This window comes from Glycine max, chromosome 12, assembly GCF_000004515.6.
Source record: "Glycine max cultivar Williams 82 chromosome 12, Glycine_max_v4.0, whole genome shotgun sequence".
In the NCBI taxonomy this organism is placed as follows: Eukaryota; Viridiplantae; Streptophyta; class Magnoliopsida; order Fabales; family Fabaceae; genus Glycine; species Glycine max.
The window spans coordinates 7,127,557-7,133,556 of NC_038248.2; positions in this window are offsets into that span (position 1 = coordinate 7,127,557).

Sequence of the window (6,000 nt, forward strand, 5' to 3'; positions counted from 1 at the left end):
AGCCGAGCAGCTTGTTGAGGGACTTCGGCTCGGCCTATGTAAGGCTTGGCTCGGCTCAACTTGTTTACTGTAAAGGTCAAGTTCAAGCTTTTTAAAAAGCCTTTTTAGATAAAAAGGTCAAACTCAAACTATAAAAAAAGTTTGTTAAGCTTGACAAGCCGACTTGTTTAACTAATAATAATAATAATAATAATAACTTTATTTTATCAAATCTTATCTTATCCAGATTTTATTCTATCTAGATTTTATTTTATTCAGATTTTATTCTGTTTAGATTTTATTTCGTCCAGATTTTATTTCATCCAATCTTATCTTATTTTGTCTAGATTTTATTTTATTTCGTTTATGGGCTTGAACTTAAAATAGATTTGTGAGCTTTAGGGTTGAGGACCTATATAACAACACCAAGGTTTTAGTTTAGGGAGTTTTTTTTTTGGAGAGTAGAATAATTCTAGGATTTTAGAATTCCAGTTTTTATTACTGTTCAAGCACACTTTTCACGTAGAATAAAATTCATTTCCTGCAATTTCGTTTTGGCTTCAATCTACAGTTTCGTTTCTACTGATTAATGGAAGGCTAAGTCTCCAACATTGTTTTCTCATGAGGATCAAGCACAATTCTCTTTGAAGTTTTGTTATTACTAGTGAATACTGATCAGTTTTTCGTCTTCACTAATTACTTTGTATTTGTTGCTATTAATTCATGCATGCTTAGTGCTTGATTAATTGTCTCTGCGCTTAATTTACGTTCATGCTTAATGATCAGTTTCATTCATGATTAATTGATGTATGTGTTGTTTAATCACATAATGACAGCCTTATTTTAATTTTCGCTTAGTAATTTAATTTAGGGTTGGATTAAGTGGTTGAACTGATTAAGGATAAATTCTCATAACCTAAGATAAGAGACTTGCTTGTGAATTAAGGGGAAACATGTTTACCCCCAATTCGTTACTGTTTTATTACTATTTATTATGAACGTTTGGTTGACCATTGCTCATTGGGAGACGACCTAGGATCACTTCCTAGATACTGCATTTTTAATGTTTATTTGATTCGGGTACGGCCTCGATCAATAGTATATAAGATATGGCTTAAGTAGACTAAGATGAAATTATTGTAGATATATTTTTTTTAAAAATATTTAATATACTTATATATTCAAAAATTGGATTAAAAATTGTTAATTTAACTAATAATAATTTTTGTTTGGCTATATTAGTGTAAATCATCTCTAATTCATACATTTTTTAATATTATGTTCTTTTTATTTTCTTTTGATATACTTTGTGCTTTAACGACTTGAATTCAATATGATTTTGTTTATCAATTATTTTTGGATTTGTACATTACTTATATAAAATTTTATAAGTTTCTTTTTTTAGTTGGTATTTCACTAGGTTTTAAAATAATTAATTAAATCAAAGACGTCTTTAAGCAAGCTTTTAAATAGGTTCGTGGGCCAAGCTTTTATGTAAGCTGAGCCGAGCCTTAAAAAAAAAGTCTATGACAGATAATGAGCCAAGCTCAAGCCTTACGTATTCAACTCAAGCTGAGCTCAAACCTAATAAAGTTTGACTTGACTTAACTCATTTCCACTTCTAGTCACGAGCTATCTATATGTAGTTGTACTCATTACCTATAGTGTTCACTTAACAATTTATTTAAATTGCTAAATTTATCTAAAAATCTGAAAAATAAATATATAATTTTTTTATTTGATTAAATTTGGTTGCTGTAAAGAAAATGATTGAATTTGGTTTTCTGTTTTAAAATTCTGTAAAAAAAACTAATTTAAAAATTGTTGTATTCACTTGAAGATGGAAGGTTTTTTGCAGTGATTTTTTCAAATGTACATTTGAATTTTGTTGTAATAAGATGTTCTTTTTTATTCATAAGACCAATATGGCAGAAAAAATTATACGTTAATTTCTTTCGGTTTTTCCCAGCACTAATAAATTTGAATAAACTTTTAACTAACCAAAAAAAAAATTATAACAAGTATTCAACACTTAAATATATATAAACTATTCTTGCTATAAACTTTTACAATTAATATGCACTTTACTAATGTATCACTCGGAGAGAAATTAGTTAAAAGTTTACTTAAAATTATAAGTGCTGTTAAAAATAACGTTAGACAGAAGCTAGTTTTATCAATTTACGTGAAATACTGAAATATTAACGTACTGTTAAAAAAGAAAGAAAATAATAATAAATAAATGAAATAAAATAAATGTAGGTGTGTATAAAAAAGATCTAATGTGATCAGGTGTATGATTCAAATATTAAACTGATGAATAAATTTTCTACCGCACCAAAAACATTATTTGGGGTTGGTCGTAGGTATGAACTTTCTTGACTGTAGACAAAAAGAAAAGAATAATTTTGACTAACCAAAAAAAGGAAATTTTTTGAAACATGAACAATCACGAATTATTGAAGCTATGGAAAAAATTTAGACAAAAAAAAACTGGACAAGAAAAAAAAAAGAATTGGGAAGTTAAACTATGAGTTTCTAACACCAGCTTAAGTGAATAAGTGATATAGCATAGGGGTCTCCATCTCTTAAAATAAAATTTTGAGTTCAAATACCGTAAATGAAAATAAATAGATGTTGGGAGAGTTTTCATCCCCTTTCAATAGGTCTATCTCAAACATGCTTAGCAGGATAATTAGTTTTCATATTATATCTTACTGGGGAAAGAACGTGCCTCTCTAAATTTTTTAAATAATAAAAAAAATAGAAGTTAATAATATAAAAATAGTGAAAGTTAATATAAGTTAAAAGAAAAATTTTTAATTTAAGAAATATTTTAAAGGTAACATTTTCTAATGAAAGTGAAGACTGATTAGTAGGTGATTATATAATTTTGATTAATAGGTTAGGTTTAATCTGTATAATTAAAGAGGATTAATTATTATTACTACTTTAATATTATTAAGAATAAGAATAAAATAAAAAATGTGAATAACAAAAAACAGTTAGACAAAAGTTATATCCTCTTTTATATATTGGTATTGATAAATCCCAAAAAAATATTTTAAAAATGAGTAAAAAATAAATCATTTTGTTCCTCGTTACAATCCTAACCGACTCAAGTGAAATTGTGTGTTTATACAACACAATATTGCATTCACTTATTTCAAGAATAAGCTTTGTTAAATAACTTTTTTACTGACATTAAATTTTAATAAACTTAACATTTAACTGTTAAATCTAAAATTCTCATTAGATAGACCAAATTACAAAAATTATATAATGTAAAACCTCATATTTCATCAATTAATTTTATTTAATATATTATACTTTTTAAAATCAGAAAAAATATGCGTATAGCATTTATCTAATATTTGAGATGTTTCATCAAGATTAAAATATCCCATAATTTAATAATTAAAATCATTTGATTTATATTTTATAAAAATTATTAAGTAGAACATGTGTCTAAAATTTTCTCCTTGGTGCATCTTCCTAATGTGTCTAAAATTATATGCGTCAAACACAATGGTGAGTCATTTTGAAGAGGCAAAACTTAATACAGTTTTACAAGTGTTTTGAGTGTTGTCAGTCACATTGTTTTTGCACCCAACATTAAAATAAAATTTCAAAAAATCTTTAAGTTTTTTTAATTTTTTTTTTCAAAAATATATTTTACAAATTAATTTAAAATTAATAGTTTAAGCAAGAGTCAAACATGTGACTTTCTATTATTAATACGATGCTCTAACCAATTGAGCGAATAAGTTAATTATATTATAAAATAAATAATATTATTATATATAACACTAAATTTTTTAATGTATATTTAATATGCATGTAAATTTAAATAATAAATTTTATGATAATTAATTTTAATATAACTCATACGATTAGATAATTCATATTTTTTTAATTTATTAATAAATTTATTTTATTTATATTTTTAATAGTAAATAATTTTTTATTTATAAAAAAAACATATGAATTAATTAATTCATATGAGTTATATCAAAATTAATTGTCATAAAATTTATTATTTAAATTTACATATACATTAAATATTTTAGTGTTATATATAACAATATTATTTCTTTTATAACATAATTGACCTATTAGCTCAGTTGGTCAGACTAATAAAACGAAAGTCAACATTTACAAATTGAGCTAATCCGTATGAGACTTACCTCTTTTATGAAAGGATAAAATGGAAAAATCACACAATTGTTAGGTGTACCAGCAATTTTGCTGGGTGCCCGTAGCAATGCCCAAGGGTTTTTGGTGTTGTTCTCTGACCGATTGTTAAAACTTCAACTTTGATTGAAGAATAATACTAAAAATACCTAAGAAACTGCACTTGAGTTTTGTCCTGTAAAGCATGTGTTTACTGGTTGCTACTCCCACTAACATTATTATCTCACAAATCAAACAGCTAAGATTACTATCAGCACACACAGGTTGTACATATATGGATTTTCCATAGCTGTTAGACAAAACTAACAAGAAATTTTGATTTTACATGGAGCAGAAGTTTCCTCCTTAAATAAGCAGGCTCTAATTTCCAATCGTTTGAATTCAACAAGCAAGCTCCAAGTAGATGCAAGAAACTACACATAAACTTCTTTATCAAAAGAAAAAAGAAACTACAAATAAACTTTTGCTACCTTAGAAGAGTGCTCAGTTAGTGAGATCAGAATAGAGAACTTGAGTGTACAGCTTAAGATTGCTCATCATTAGAAAGCATATAATTGCTTATCGTTGCTGCTTCCCATTGGATTTATGGTTAGAATTTCCTATGCTTCATGCAAGTGAAAGTAGATGATGCATCATTCATCTATGCCACTTTAACAACGTCCCCAAGTTGATCAGTCACAAGGGCTTGTTCAGTTAACATAAATGGTCCCCCACTTTAACAACGTCCCCAAGATGATGCATCTTATATACTATTTCTTGTCATTCATCTATGCCACTTTAACAACGTCCCCAAGTAGATGATGCATCATTCTCTTTAGTCTTCCTTTCTTTGCTTCTAAATAAAGCCACTAACCTATTAATTTATTGACAGTGGTCTCCAATAATAATAATAAAAAAAACTATAATTAAGAATTCTCTTGTACAGAAGCATAGTTGGTTCGACAGAATTAAATCTTATTTAAACTTTGAAAGCAACAATTGCATTTAAGAGAATTAAACATTTTGGGTCTGTTAACTGTGTTAGGTGATTAGTAGAAACATTAAATTATTTTATACAATTGAGATTCTAACACAGTTAACATTTTGGGTCTGTTAATTAGTTATTCTTAAATCAACAAACAAGTTACATATAAGAGAATTAAATAACTAATTATATAAAATAATTTAATGTCTCTACTAATCACCTTATTTTGTACAAGAAAACACGAGTGTAACCCCCACAATTAACAATTACACCATTTTTTTTATCACAATTGATCACTTATGTTTTCAACCAAAAACCAATTGCAAAGTTTCTCCTTACGAATTACTAAAAAACTTTTGTATAGTGTAAAAAAAAAAGGTACTATTCTCACAACACTGCATACCGACCTGGATATTTTGCAAAGTGATCATGCTTATAGGCTACCAATTTTCATTTTCGGTTGGCCATAATTAGGACTAACAAAATAGTTTTTTTTTTTTTGCTTCGATTTATTTATCCATTGAAATTGCAATATTCATCACTGAAGCTGGTTGTTATCCAATAGTGCATGCGGTAGTAAGGTATCATAGGTGCTTTACAAACTTTTTTATTCGGTATTGGTTCAAGCACGATTTGATAACTCATTTTCAAACCAAATTTAGAAAGAAGCAAAAGTATGGGTGAGATTTAAATTTATTAAAAATATATAAGACCTTGAAAAAATCAATTTAAGTTGCAAGATTCAGGCTTTGACAAAGTTTAACCTTCCATAAACAACACAATAAGCAATACCATTAACATTAACACATGTAATACAACAGAACATTTTTATTCCATGATTTTGAGAATTTATGTGCAGATGA